Source organism: Bombus terrestris, chromosome 17 (genome assembly GCF_910591885.1).
Source record: "Bombus terrestris chromosome 17, iyBomTerr1.2, whole genome shotgun sequence".
NCBI classification, from domain to species: domain Eukaryota; kingdom Metazoa; phylum Arthropoda; class Insecta; order Hymenoptera; family Apidae; genus Bombus; species Bombus terrestris.
Genome location: NC_063285.1, coordinates 10,460,332 through 10,476,394, shown reverse-complemented (window position 1 = coordinate 10,476,394; position 16,063 = coordinate 10,460,332). Strand labels below are relative to the sequence as shown.

The 16,063-nt window shown below is 45.1% G+C and overlaps 1 long non-coding RNA gene across 18 annotated transcripts in view; it reads right to left on the bottom strand.

The window, feature by feature from the left end:
• LOC105666653 overlaps positions 1-16,063 on the bottom strand; it is a 410,566-nt gene that overhangs the window by 23,309 nt on the left and 371,194 nt on the right. Inside the window, exon 1 of one of the 18 annotated variants that reach the window (XR_007227036.1) lies at positions 4,027-4,044. The exons of the other annotated variants lie outside the window; for them this stretch is intronic. This is a non-coding gene — a long non-coding RNA (uncharacterized LOC105666653). Of the gene's footprint in view, positions 1-4,026; positions 4,045-16,063 lie in introns of those variants that run through there. 18 annotated transcript variants of the gene reach the window in all.

Genomic DNA, 16,063 nt, shown 5'->3' with positions numbered 1-16,063 from the left:
ACGTCAGTGGCTCTCAAAGTGCACAACGTTCGTCTTCCTGTTGCTGTATGCCGGTGTAAACGATCGATAATTTGAGCGCAATGTTTTCGTTTTATTTCCGATGACCGGCGATCTTGGCAATCTCGCTAAGTCGATTCCTACGAGGTCTTTAACCCTGCCTTGTTTCGTCCACTTTCCACTCGATCCTGATTCTTCTATCGTTAGCAAATTCCTAGAGTTTCGAGGAAGCTACGAGGAAGTTCTCGTTTCGATCTTTCGGCGAAATAGATTTAAAGACAACAGCTCGAGGAAGCCATCTCATTGGGATCGATATCCCCGCGTATCTATGATATTTCTCGAGGATCGTGGAAAATCAAATGGACAAACGATCGAGCTGAAATTCGATCCGCGTTGATAATATGCAGGATGAACGACGCCGATTGTAAGAAGCAAGTACGAGGCTTCCTACAGAAGCCCGTTTCTATCGCTTCGTAGGAACAATCGATCGGTCGAAGAAAGCAGACGGAATTTTTCGGAAGAATGGCCTAATTGCTTTGGCTGTCGGAGAGGTCGGGGTTTATGAGCTTGCTACCGTGTAGATAAGATCGAGCGGTTTGCGGAAGGAAACGGTAGCGAGGTTTTCTGTGCCAACAGTGTCACGAATTTTGTAAGTCGATGTTTGTGCCGAATATCGTACGGAATTATTGCAGTTGCGGCAAACATAATGAGCCAGCAGAAACGACGAACAGCGACGTGGGCTCCAGGAATCAAACACCATGACCAGTCACGTATTCGTCATAAAGTAGCGAAGAACTGAATGTAACGGGACGCGTCATCGAGGTACAAACAATGACTATACCTTCGTGGAATCTGACGAAAGCGAAATTTCTCTAACATCAACAATCGACCTACGTTTCTTTCGTGATCCTCCGTTATTCCGCTGGAATACTCGCGTCTGTCTAAAGTAGCTACCATTCTTCGTCTAACTCCTTAACAGCGGAAAGGGGGTGATTCTACGCGAAAAAAGAAGTCGAAAATATAGAATACAAATTTTTCGTTCGAGGCTTTGTTTTCGAGAAAATCGACTTTGAATTTTCGCTCGGTACGCGTGCACTTTATATACTCGATTATATACTCGAATAAATACTCGAGCAAAGACAAACCAAAAAACAAAAAATTTCACCTGCTTCGTCGGAGCCCGAAACCCAAGACGTTGCCGGTTAATCGTAGAAAAAGGAAAGTAGAAAAGGAAACACGTTTAACAATGATTGTACAGTTTCACGGAAAAACTACGAAATGGGACGCGTCATGTCGGGGGCCCAAGCTTTTCCCTTAGTCCCTCGGAGTCCCATAGGAGCTATTTTTGGCCTGTATTGCTGGATTTGGGATAAGCCAGCCTGGATATACCCTCGGCAGGCAAACGAGGGTTGGAACCTTTTATACGACGAAGGGTCGCCAGTCGACTATTGGTCCGGGTTCCTTTTGTCTGACTCGTCCAAGCGACAACGGAGAAATCCCCCTCATTGGGCGAACCGACGACCGTGCCATGCTTGTCTGCCTGGCTGCCTGACTACTTTTCCTACGACTGACGACAGCAGGTCAACGCGTACAGGACGTCCTCGGCGAGCGGAAACCAATTTTTCCCGACCTTGCCATTACTGTTAACAGGAAACGATTGATAATGACGAGGAGACAATGCGATGGCACCGTTAGAAATCTCGCGATTGTACAAACTTTTTGCACACCGTTCGTACGGAACATCTGGCAAGATCGGGAAGCTTATCGAGCGGCGATTGGAAATTTTGGAAACGAGGAAAATTCTACGAGGAAGATCGATACAGGTATCAAGTTGGCTATCGCTCGTTGCACGCGGCTGCTCATAGGAGAGCAGCGGAATTCTACGAAAAAGATGGATACAAGTATGCAAAAAAGCCTTCGAAGAGAAGCGACTAGCCAAGAGCGAGGAATGCGCTGTTGTGCGAGTCAGGATCGCGATTACATAATAGCGGCGAGAGCGCGAAGAACGACACGCCGCGTGGCAGCATCGAAACAGGAAAAGATCCTAGAAAATGGCGGTGGAGAGCGCGAGGCGCGCCTGCGGCTCATCAACGCCGGCGCGTCCTCGTCGCGCGTCTCCTCTCTGGCCTCCTCCTCTCTGGAGAAGCCAAGTGGAAGAGTTTACTGTTAGCCGGCACACGCAGTATATATAAGCAGCGTGTCTAAGCGCAAAAGCTTGGTACGGGATATATATCGGCTGTGTATAGCTGGTCGTGCGACCGGCCAACGAGCCAACCGGGCAACACACAACCAGCAGCCATCGCGCGCCTTCACCAGGCTAGAGAGCCTAGCTAGGCGGCTGGTTGGGTGTTGGTGAAAGGTGTGGCCGCGTTGGCTACACAAGAAAACGAGAATGCGATATTCCGGCTGCTGGTACACGATATTCACCGGCAAATACGCAGAGCCTGGAGAAACGCGGGGAACCCACTCTCCGGGCGTAATCGTTCTCATCCTGCAGCCTGATTGCTACTACCCCTCTTCTCCTTCTTCTTCTTCTTCTTCTTCTTCTATCGATGTCGATGCTCGGACATGCATCGAATGGAAAAGAAGAAAAGGCGAGAGGGCAGAGATAGGAGGGACAAAAGGAGAAAACAGAGAGAGACATCGATCGAAAAGAACGACGTCTATTACACGGATGTACAGGTGGTCAAGAACGATCCAAGGAGTACCGCTTAATGGGATTCAACGACCTCTCGCGTCTCTCTTCAAACGCCAAGCGTCGTCCTGTTGATCCTTGCAGGAGAATATGCTTGGTCGGTGTCTTTCGGTCGTTCGCTGGATTCAGCGTCGCGTTCTAGAGACGCTAGACGTGCGTGGATGGATGGCCTTGGTGGCTGTGGTACGCAGCTTTTTGCCGCGTCGAGAGTTCCGCCAAAAATCGCGCCTCGAGATGTTCCAAGGCGACGAACGATCGAGCGACTGTAGCGCGCGCGATGAATTGCGGCAGAAACGAATGGTTTCCGACGACTGCCATCGGATCCACGAATTCGTAGCTTAATTAGAACCAGTTAAACGCATCTGGCAGAAATTATGCAATACGCTTTCGTTGGGAAGAAAAGTCTTACGAACGAACATAGACGCGATATAGAGGAGCCTTTCGATTTTAATACAGGTTAATAGAAACATCGAAATTGTGCAAACTGTATGGTCCCGGTTTATAAAACGGATGGCTACGAATATATTTTCATGTATTAGAGATATGCATATATACACTGTTACTCTGTTAAGTATACATTTAACCAGTGTATTTGAACAATCTATGTCGGTGCATACGTCTTTACGTTGGATTATCGCGGCGAAGGCAGACTTTCCGCGTGATAAATCCCTGCGAAAGAAGGAAGAACGCCAATGGAAGATATTCGCCTGTAGCGGTACTGTCCTTGCACGATCGCCTCGAGCAATACCGGCCCGGGTCGTAACTGTTCCCGTATCCTGCCTCGGCTATTCCTAGCTCCGTGTCGAGCAAAGTGCAACTACATTAAGGAGATTATGAGATATTGAAGATGACGACGAATACACGCGGTACAATGCTCGTCCGGCCATCCAATGATATCGTTTTATCACGCCGGTGCGTGCGAAAAATTACGAAGAAATGCAGATTCGTAGATGTTGCGTTGCCCCGCTACTTCGTACTCGAAACGCTTGATTTCGTTATGTCATTCAACTTGGAAATATCGCGATGTCCAAGGTCGCTCGCGATATCGCTGACTGATTAGAATAAAAAAATATTTGCATTCTATCGGATTACGCCTTCCTTCCGAAGAGACCAAGAAATGTGTTCCTATCGGTGGATATTTTTCCACAGCCTGAGAAATACGCTGGCGTAAACGTTGGCATTCTCGGAATGTCTCGCTGTACGGTTATCACGGCGAAAATTATCCAGTGAAATTACGCATCGTTGTGTTAAGATCGATTATTTCTTTTTGTACCGTGTATCGTTCCCATAAATATACCTAATTATACACCTAGATGTTAAGATCGTTCTGTTACCATGGTCCTGCTGTTACACGTTCATCTGCATCAGGCGTAAAGCTCATTCTCGTCTTTATATGCACGAACAACATCTCCGATACCGGCTCGAAGACCGTCGAGTATCGCGAAGTACAGATAACAGCGTATACGTCAATAACGCGAGCATTGATGAAGTTATATCACACGCGAGACCAAGTATCGCTGTATCATATATAAATATATATATATTTATATGAATAACTAATAAGCGATATATATTTGAAAAATGGCGTCCAAGTTAAGGATAAAAGGTTGCAGGTTTGCTTTCACATTTTACAACAAAAATGACCGACGCTGCAAAATTGACCGAAGACCGATATAACGAAGCTCGACTGGAGCGAAAATCGCTTGCATAAGGCGGACGGTGGACACGAACGCCCGAAGAACACGACACCAGCCAAGTGTTTGTTGTCAGCATGTCTACGGTAGCCGATGAACGTAAAAAGAAAAAGACGACTGTCCCGCCGATGTGAGAATTAAAAAAAAAAAGAAAAGAAGGAGAGGAAAACGTTTGTCGCGCTGTTGGACTTCGAATTGCACGATTAAACCGGTAACTAGTATTCTTACGCGAAATTGATATTTAGATATTCATTTTTCGATATCTGTTAGTTGGTACCGTATAACAAGACGTCTAAGAGTTATATATGGTTACAGTTATGTACTAGATAAGTTGGTTTTACAATGTTAGATAAATTACAAAATTTATGTGTAACGATAATTGTATTGTTTGCTGCGAGTAATGCAAGCTTCGTTCAGACCGCTTGAGAATTCATTGCATTTTACGAGAATGCGTCAAGATAATTCTCGTAATCAAAATCATAAGAAAATGTCACGAGCAATTAAGAAAATAAGTATTCAAGTAAAAATCTTTTCTTACAAATACTCTCGCATTTCCATCGTATGATAAATATGTTTGTGTTAATTCGTACGATTTACGAAAACATATTAATTCGTAATATTATATCAAAAAGTATATTTCAGAAGAAAATCTAACTTTGTATTCGTGATAAGAGATTATAAAAATAGAATAGAAAATCGAAATTTGAAATTACTACGCTAAAAACGTAATAATAGGAAGGCTAACCTGAAGGGGTTAAACAGAGCCCTACCTACGGCTGTTACCATCCCAATCGCTTTCCCCAGAACTATATACGTAGTAACATGAAACGCATCTGAGATCCGATTTCTCCGATTTTATAAACACGCAGGTTCGTCGTTCGTCGCTTTCAATTGTCATCATCTCGTGTACGAATTAAGACGAACCGATTGAAAATCATTGAAACATCTGACGATACGAGAAGACACGACTGGTAGGTAACGATTCGAATTTACGAGTGTGTCAGCCACGCGCGCTGGTGAAACCAGGGGCAAGCAAAACAACGAGACAACGACGACGATACGAAAATAAAATTCGTCCCATTGCTGCACGACGTTCGCGGCTCGTTCTGACGGCGCAGCCAAGGTTACGTGCGACGACGAACCAACGAGTCTCCTCGTGAAAGTCAAATTTGTAAAGCGCGTACATACACGAGAGAGAGCGTGTGAGAGAACGTGGCAGCGCGCGAGCGCGCCTTCTCTCGAAGCGAAACGCGAAGCCGAGGCGGCCGCAGCGCCAGCTGGCGGCGCGTGAGCGCGTCATCGTTTTTTCGACGCCGCGACGAAGCAACTCGCCGCCACTGCCGTTCCTTCAAGGCTGCGCCGTTACGGCTGACGTCTCTCGGCCGCTGCTTACCGATCGCTCGATCCCGACGTTGGTTGGCAATTAGCGATGGGGAGTTCGTACGAGTGACGCCAAGAACGTAAATCTTGTGATTCCGGCGGGGAAAAAGCACCTCGCTAGGATTTCGTTAGAGGTTATTACGGCAATGTCTAGTTATTTTCTGCGTTCAACTAGTCGCTTCGAGCTTTTCGTTGTTGATGGACGATCGATACTTAGAATTAGATGCAGTTGACTATGATAAACGCACGTCAAACGCAGGATTAAACTGTTTTCAATAACGGACTCTAGCGGTAACGTTCATCTATTACAGAGCGTCTACGCGATAGATATCTTTACCGTACAATGTTAGAACGTGTGTGTAAAAGATTTAACCTCTTTATTTCGTTAATTTTATCTAATTAGGGAGGCTCGTTAGGCTATGAACATATGCCTATGAGAGTCTGACTTTTATTTTTAATAGAAGAAGCAATTTCACGAACAGCAGATGCGAGGATAAAGTTAAGTACGATAAGTGCGAGTGCTGGACTTCTCTTTATCGTTCTCGTCCCGATAATATAGAGTACAGATATAGAAAGAATATCGCGCGATGTCGTACGTTGGCAAGATATGACGAATGTATCGATGCGAGTCTAAAATCGATGCGATATATCTCGCTATATGGTAATATGGAGAAGTTCTAAGAATGGCACAGATATCGTAGCATCTGTACTCGGCTCTTCAGTTTTTGATAGCAATGTTTACGCTCAAGGCAACATCGAAATAGTGTTACATCGTTGTCAATAGCGTTGATAAAGCTCAACACTCGATGATATGACTAGTAGTACAACAGTAACGAGAAATAGGCAACAGTAAACGCAGGCAATGTGGACAACGTAGACGCTGAAGACTGGCTCTGTCCCGCTGCTGCTGTTACTGTTATTTTTAACTCGACGCCGACGCGTCGAGTCCGTAGTCTAAAACCGTCTACCCTCCTTCCTCCCTGTACTCCGCCAGATCCAGCAACGAGCTTCTCTTCTCTACTTCTTCACCTTCTACACGAGCACGATAGAAAGGACGATCAGTGAAGTAGGCGTTTCGAACGGTATTTTCAAAATGAGGAATTTTCTACTTTCGGAATTAAGTAAAGATAAGAAACATTAATGGAAAAATCCATTATCGAAAACCACGGTAATGAGTTGCTCTAACTACGTAGTTAGCCAGTTTTTAAAACTTCAAGTTCGAGGAGAGTTCCTATTTTTCTTTATAAGTTGGATATTAATTATATATCAAGCGCCGAGGAAATTACAACGTTAAAGAATTTCCTTTCATATACGTACATAGTCGCGATGAAGATTATTCCTTATTGATTTCGTTCAATTTGCTAATTCTCTAAGAATAAAATGTAAATGTAATAAACGGGATTACCATATAAAATTACTGCGCAGAAAGGAATTTATTAAAAAGTTCTAGCAACGTTCGCTACAAAAGAGTACCGTGAGCGAAGGAAAATTTGTTTCGAAACCCAGTTTTCCCGCCAGTCGACTCGACAACGCTGGGTAACCAGAGAAAATCAAGACAGAACGAAACAGCACGATACCCGCAACGTGAAAGAAAGAGAGGAGACGAGAAAGAGAGACCTCGAAACGTGGCAACGCAGCGCCAGTGCGTTGTAGACTCGGTTCCGTACTGATACCCACGCTCTGAGGTCTCGCACGATGTCGCTCTTGCACCGAGCAAAATACCTCTACACGAACTTTCTACTCGCAAGAATGGGGTTGTTGGCGCAACAATCGTACAACATATCAAGGGTGCACTTTTTGATCTCTCATTTAATACAAATTTCTAATTTCCCCTTCGACCGAATACCATCAACATTTCAAGGTTAATAAAATAATATTTCATGAAGTAATAGCTAAAAATAGATGATAAAATTAACTACAAGTTCTAACCTCATGAAATTATATCATCCATCAAAGACGTTTATTTTCTATTTTTTATATTAAACGCGAATACTTTAACGAAAATTATTCAAATTATTTTACGATATTAATCAAGTAATTTTACTCGTTTCTATCGAAAAGCCTGTGTACATACTTCGAATAGAGATGTTTCAAATACTAAACGAAATACTTTTCTTCTTGAAAAACAGAGTTGAAATTTGAAAGGCTCTACCCAACGTGTACCACTGTTTCTTCGACGTTGGCTGGGGCAACTTTCTAGTTTAGCTGACGTGTATGTGTACGTGTACGTGTACGTATACGTGTATGTGCGCGTACGCGTGTGCTCCGTCTCACACGGTTATAGCAACATATGTGTGGACGTTAATTGTGTGCGTATAGGGAGCATGTATGCGCGTCCGTCATGTTAGCATGTGTTTCTTTTTCTCTCTTTCGCGCACGCGCGCGCGCGCACACGCTCTTTTGAGCGTGTGGAGGAAAACTGGTTCCAGGAGAATAGAGCAACTGCGCCTTACCAGCAACAGCACGAGGAACGAAAGCCTCGACACCCTCGCGCGTGAGTTTAACCTCGTACCCGTATATACCGTGATCCTTTCCACTCGTGAATATTTGGAACGTCTGCAAGGACGTACCGCAAGGTGCCTTTCAACAACGGGTCGCAGCTCAACTCCCTAACAGCAACTACTACTGTTCTTGGATTTCTCTCGTCAAGTTTCCCGTTTCGCAAAAGAAACACGTTATATAATTGTTCATTATACGTAGTAAATATTCTAGACTCTAAAACGATTCGTAAATTCGAAAAGATATCTAAGCTGTATTTCGTTAATGTTGACTCGTATAGTTAACGGTATAAAGATTAAATTGCAAATAGGTGCTGATTTTCTCTCGCATGCATTTTGCAGTGGAACATAAATTTCTGAATTTTTTACCTTAAGATTATGAATTTCCCCGGGCTTCGATAAAGATTAAACGTCGATAAATATTTCAGGAAATTTTATGCAAGATGATCGGCTACGATATCTTGATGCAAATTAAAAACGAGCCCCAGCCATGGAAACTTTAATAGATATGACTGTTTTACCGACGGAGTTTCTTTTCTATTATCAAGTGCTTAATAGGGAAGCATTTCTTTTTTACATGCCATCATTTTATAGCTCCTCTCTCTCTCCCTTTCTCCCTATCCCTATCCCTATCCTTCCTTGCGTGTGCTGATACGTATACATACATGTTACTATTATATATTTTATATATATAGCGTCGCACAGAGCGATGGTGCTCTCTCTGCAATATACGTATCCTCGTTTGACTTTGGGGTAGTTTTACCCTCGCGGGCGGCCAACGGGTTGATTGCACTGGCGGCCCCGCGTTTGGCAGCTTTCTCGCTCGCTCCTCTCTTTTTCTCTTCTCATCCTCGTTCTCTCTCTTCCTCTAGCCATCACCCCTCGCGCTTCCCCGCCCTATTCCTTCCTGTTTTACTCTCGTGTTCCAGTATCGTTTTCTCTCTCCCTCTTTCCGTCACGATCCTAGTCGTTCTCTCTCTGTCTCGCCCCTTCCTCCACCTCTCTCTCGGCCCACCTTTCACTCCCTCTATTTCTGTCATTTCTTCTCTCTCGCTCGCTCTTACCCTCCGATAGTCTTTCACCTCCCTCTTTCACTCTAGTTCTCTCGTTCTCACCGACGACATGGCGAGAGGGTGGAACGAGCCGAGGTTTCCATGGCAACGCCCCATGCGCGCGAGTAATGCGTCCCTCTTTGTCCGACGCGTTCTACCTTCCCCTCCAATGCCATCCGTCTCTTTTTCTCTCGCGCTCCCTACTGCACGGCCCCACAATCGCTCTTTCTCGCTTCTTCCTTCTCGTTTCATTCGTTCTCCCTCTTTCGCGCATACGCACGCGTACAGAACACGTACAAGACACTCATACATACTGTAAACTCCGTCTTCGTCGCTCCAACGCGTACAGGCTCGTTCACACACGACCGGCGAGTCCGTACGATATCGAGGCTTCTCGAGGAGGACGAATAACGGGCGCTCTCGAAACGAGGATTCCGCGATGGGCGAAATCGTCGTTGGTGCCGCATGCAAAATTGCAGAAAATGATGGAAGGACGTTAATGGATTCAACGGCGAGCAACGAAATAGCAAAATCGGGGAAGTCTTCTGCCGGTGCTTCTTTTTTCCCAATAATAATGGGCGTGGCAATGTATATATAATTTCGTAATCGTTGCACGAACGAAAATTAATTAACTTACTCCTGAATCTTTCCAAACCTGTGGTCCTTGATCTATATATATATATATTATCTTCCAAATCATTGCACTTAACCTCTTTTTACATTAAACATCCAAAGCGCAAATATTTGCACGTCTTCCATTATTCCTGTCATGTAAGATAGACTTCCCTTTCATCAACATCTTAGTAATTTCCTAAATGAATCGTATCGGAAAAACGGAAGCGAAGATTTTTGAACGATCCAGTAGAATGCTACGCTGTGTTCCGGGTTCCCCCCGCGGCGTATAGATTTTCCGTTGTGGCTCAAGTACAGTTGGGTTTTCAGAGAACTTCGAGAGAGGGGGCCCTGAAAAACGCACCTTCCTGAAACCGTCAGAGCGAGAGAAAAGGGCGAGAAGACGCGTCACGACAGAGAAAGAGACGACGACGCCGCCGATATACCAGCGTGGAGGAGAACAAGCGTGGCGCGGTCTACGTTCATCATGTAACGCGTTGCGTAGGTGTGTTTCGCAAAAGTTTGCTTTACCCTACGGGTAAAAGCGGAATGAACCTCGTTAAAGAACTCTTCCCGGAAAGTTGCTAATTCCTGTTTTAATTTATTTTATAATATAACGTTAATAGCCACGCGTCCTTTCATCGGGCTGAATATATAAAGGGCAAGAGGCAAATCCGCGCGCCGCTTTTAAACTTCTATTCGCGTAATAAACCGGAGAAACGTATATTTCGTTCTGCCTGCTCTGTTTCCGAGTAACATCTCCCTCTGCCGTATTTTCCACAAAGTTCCAATTCGAAAATGATTTTAGACCAAGGGAAACACCGGTTGATGTTCGGATGAATGGCGAGCAGTACCGCGCGATATCTTGGGGGTAATTATTACCGGTGAGTGTAGGGATCATGTCGGCAATTAGAGGGGCTACCTCTAGTCGCGGTGAATCCAACAGCAAGCACCATTAAGCAAATAACCGCCAGGCTACTACTACTCGTTACTTGCTGGTTTCGACTATTCAGAAACCCTTTTCTCCTTAGGGTACTTTATTGCGCTACTACTTTTCTCTGTCCAAACTATGTCCTTTACCTGTGCATTATCCAATATACCTATATGACCGTAATTTTTAATAATAACGTTGCAGACAAGGAGTCGTTAGTAAACAAGTAATTAGTCTTGGTAATTAAGCGATATTCTTTATAGAATTGTATACCCCATATTACATAGTATACGGTACATTGATGACCGCTTATGTGAAATTATGAAAATAACTTTACGAACGAATTCCAATGATATGTATTATTTAGTAATTAGATTGAAGAATTTTGTGCGTCTACGGGAAATTTGAAAGTGAGTAGAATTCACGCGGTATGTAGAAAGGCATAAAACTAAAATATAATACTCCGTTCTTTACATTTTTTTTTTTTTTTTTTAATTATATTCATAAACATGTGAATTTGTATGTTACAATTCCTAAAAATATTGCGTCTTACGACAAATTAACCGCGGTAAGTAAATTGGCATAAAATAGCACCGGGCGAAAGAGGAAGAGGTAAAATTTTCCTCTCGCGAGGCAACACCGAATCGCTGAATATAGATATTTGCAGGCGGAGTTTGAAAAGATCGGAAACTTACGGCGCTTTCGTCCCTCCCGTTCGAGGTGACCAAGTCAGTTGCACGATAATTCGCGCCAGTCGGGACTTCGAAAATGGCCTTAGAACGCGAGAGAGCCGCGATGTATCCTTGCGTGGTGAGCAAGGGAAGCGAGAAAGGGACAGGGCTACAAGGAAAGAGAGAGAAAGAGAGAGAGAGAGAGGGAGGGAGACCGAAGAGAAAATGAGAAAGAAAGAGCGTAGAGCGAGAGATCGTCCGATCCACGAGGAAGACGGAGGTATCAGTTACGTCCGTGTGAAACTGGTTTGGAAGGATGTGACGCGCGTGCACGCATGCACGCACGCATGCATACTCGTGGACGATTGAAAATTCCTTTGGCGCGCGAGGAATATCCTCTAAGGATCTTATTATAGAGGGTTCATGTTCACGGAAACTTATCCTGGCCTACTCGTCAAATTTAACGAGTATTTTCGATGATACGCACATACCGAGGATCGAGAAAGTCGCGTACGAGGGTAACGTGGAGATTTTTGAAGTCTTAAAATATTCCAGATAGATAATCGAAGAGCCGACGGCGAACGAGGAGAGTGATTTTGTCAGGCGCCAGCGTACACTTGCTCAAATATATTGTTATCTCACGTTGGAACCGCGATCTATATAATACATATATACATATCGTGTTCATTTCGAAGAAATCGAATCATAAAACGCGCACGATACCGACTGGCAACCGGGTCGCGAAAGATATGCGCGCAAACAAGTTACCGGCTTAACCTGACCGAGGATCGACCCCGTCTCGTCGTCGGGGTCGCCATGAAAATTGAAGCACGCGAAATTAAGCGTTTACCGGAGGAGACACGGTAGCAAGATAAACAAGCGAGCATTATCCGGTGACGATTGAAAAGCGGTGGCACCGCCGTTGTTCTCCGACCGGTCGAAAAATTCGAAAACACAAGTACGACAGACGGCCAACGGGGGCGGAGGCGTATCGGAGTCTCCCGACCTTCCTATCAGATTATCCTGTCGTCTGAAAAGAGACTGAAATTCGTTGAAGCGTCGGTAATGGCATAAACTGTATACTTCATGTTCAGCGACTTCTCTCGCGCGATATATCCAGCTCATTCTGAAATACAGCTGTACGACCGCACGTATTCACCCACACACAAAAGCATCCAGTCTACTTGTATGTACGTACGTGTACGTGTGTATATATATGGTACATAGAGAGCGCCACACGAGAATCAGCCGTACATGCGGCGCGATATACGCCTCTATATGTATATACGTACATATATATATGTATACATAGGTATATATGTATATATGTATATATAAATGTACGTATATATGTAGGCACCTATATGTACGTAGCACGTAGCCATAGTTCGGTACGGCGTGTATAAGGGTTAGGGGCGTGGTGGTATGGGGCAGAAGCGAAACGATGGGGGATAACGGGGAGGCAGGAGGGTGAACTCGAAGAGAGGGTAGGGTATAGAGGGTTGTGACGGATAAGGGAGAAGTAGGGGAGAGGCATAGAAAGGGTGGATGAGGTTGGGTGGACGGGCAGATTGGGGATGGCGCCCGTTCGATAGCGAACGCACGTGGCCGCGCTTCTCGCAGCCGCCGTCGTGGCGCCAACGTCCTATTAACCCTCCACCCATCCGCCCACGCGCCCTTTGTCGCCTTCCATCCCCACCACCGCGCAATCCAACTACCACCACCACCTACCACCCTCACCACTGCTGGCCGAGAATTTCCACCGTCGATTCGCGCAGGCGTCTAACTTACTTAAAGGACACTGACTCTCTCTCTGGGGTGGCCCGGTGGTAGGGATCCGTTTTTTGGGGGGAGATCAGCGAAAATAACGCTGAACAATTTCGGGAGGTACTACGGGAAAGTTTCAGCCACCGGGGTAGAGAGAGAGAATGTCTGGTCATTTTCAAGGTGGATGAACGTATTTTGATGATTTTATGTTTTGCGAACGCAGGCGGAGAGCAATTTTTCGAGCGGAACCCGTTGGCACACGGAGCGGCACCGTGCACGACCGATCGAAGAGACGGTATCGATAATTGGCGGGTTATTTTCTGCAAAAATTGGGAATGATGCGAACGAATAAGATAAGTCGTCGCAGGTGAAGGGAAGCAACACCGATCGCGAGTACGGGGATTATGTAATTTTCTTGCGTTTTCTTCCTGTATGACGTATCGCGCGAAAAAAGACGGATAGAATTACATAAAGCTGCACGTCTTAAACTTTACAGATGTTCTTTATAACTTAAAACTAAGATTTTGGACAAAGAGAAGATTATTTCATGTTTCCACTTATTAATTTTTGGAATAAAATATTACAAAATATTCTATAAGTATATTGTATAAGAAAATTAGAATAGAATATTTTTGATATCTTTATGAAAGAAACATATTGTTGAAATAGCGATATCGCGACGCAGTCCCAAAAACTGTTCGCAACTAACTATTTATGTACATATATACTTTACATTTACATCAAAAATCTCGAGGCACTTGCAAGTATATACGTTGGACGGTGTTACGTAATCTCAATTTCCCCGTACCCCTCTACGCCTGCTATGCCACGTAACTGCTGCTCACGCTACTCGAACTTCGAAAAAAGACCGTTCTGCGTGGCAGCAGGTTTTGCTCGAGGATCGATGTCGACTATTCGCCGAGCGTTATCGAACGAGTGACCTGCGACAGCGTCGAGCGCCCTTTCGAAAACGACACTGACGGGGACGACTACGTTGACGTCGACGTACAGTCGGCAACGTCAACGCCGAGGTGGAAAGCCTGATTGCGTAACCTAGAGCACACAGCTGAAAGCATGTTGCTCGTGATAGTCTCCCACCAGAGCGCTTCGGCGCAAACTACGTTGGATGTAGCCTCGTTACGCGATAAGGCGTTCCTCGTGTGGGTGAAACGACGAGCAATATACGCGATTACATTTTGTGTCTCGCAGAAGCCGCACGAGGTTAGATTCGCGATATATTCGATGGAATGTTCCACGATTCGTTCTCGAGTTTCGTCCTTTGGCAAAATTTTCTATGTAACACGATACAAAGACAAATTCTAATTTATCTTATTGATCGTTCGTGTTTATCTCATTGATACTTTATCAATAACAGTTGATGATAAATGCGTAGTAAATTGATCTGAACCTTGCTTCTTTGTGAACAAAAGTTCTAATTTAATCGAGACAAACGCTTCACGAGATTCGTTGCATTTTTGAGACGTTTCTCTACAGAAGCGAAAAAGCGATGGGGGAACGAAGAGGAGGAAATCGTAGATAAGCATGCATGCGGGAGACAAAAAGAGAGCATGAGCGCGTGAGTCGTGCGTCGAGAGGAATTCTTGCGCAAGTATCCGGGTATTTACGCGTGAGACAAGAGTAGATAGCGCTGTGTATTGGTAATCGACTGTGTACGCGTTCGCGTGTATGAGTATAAGGCACTGTACTGTGCTGCCATCTGAAAGGGAGTGCGCGAACTAGCGCATGTGGCTGGCCTTTCGCACGCGATTACGATCCAGTTGCGTGCATTACAACGTGAGAGAAGTTGTCTCGGATCCTGCTAGCATAACCTTCGATGGATACAATGTTTAAACGCAATAAAGTTAAACGTTATAAAATACAACGTACTTCCGACAAATGACAAAGGACGTAATTTCCAAAGCAACTTGTGCAACCTGTGCAACTTGTGCAACTTTTACTGCACATTACGTTTCTATCTCACAGCGGTACACTATCCATCTGCAATCATTAACGATAGCGATTTCTAACTTTCCTTCTAAACAGCAAACGAATATACAAGAACGGAAAAACATCTGTACGTACACGTATGGTTTCAATGCGCGTTGCATTTAAAAGAAGCCAACTGCGAATTAGATTTTGAGAATTTAGAGGAACGATAAATAGGAGAAGAAAGCACGACAAATGTAAAGCACGTGAGGACACGGAGAGCCCATGCGGAGGCTCGTTGCTGCCGGTACGGCGGCCCCCGTTGGAATGCATTTATTGCTGAATGGAGAGTTCCTATCTCCTCCGTCCGTACAGTCTCTTTTTACCATCTCCGTCGCACCCACGCGGCCACCTCAAATTTACATATGATAAACAGACAGAGCCGCTCCCTCTCTCTCTCTCTCTCTCTTTCTCTTTCTCTCTCGGCTACGCTTATCCCCCCTACATCGTCGCCTCGCGTACAGAGAGACACACGTATCCATACCTCCAAAGGGAGTACTCGTTCCAGTTCGTACATGCACTTGGCAAGAGGGCGGTGCCACCTGTGTGTAGGCACGTGAATTTACAGTTGGCCAGAATGTCGAGGGGGGAAGCTGGGGTGGAGAGAGATGCGCAGGGGGAAACAAGGGATAACCTGAACCACGTGGCGATCTATTTGTCACGCGAAAGCGGCCACCGTCGGATCGAGTTAGCTTCCCGATGCGTCTTCGTTCGCTCGCCATTGGAACCACGGCACAGCCATAACCTATCATCGAAAACCTGTAAAGGACCGTGAATCGA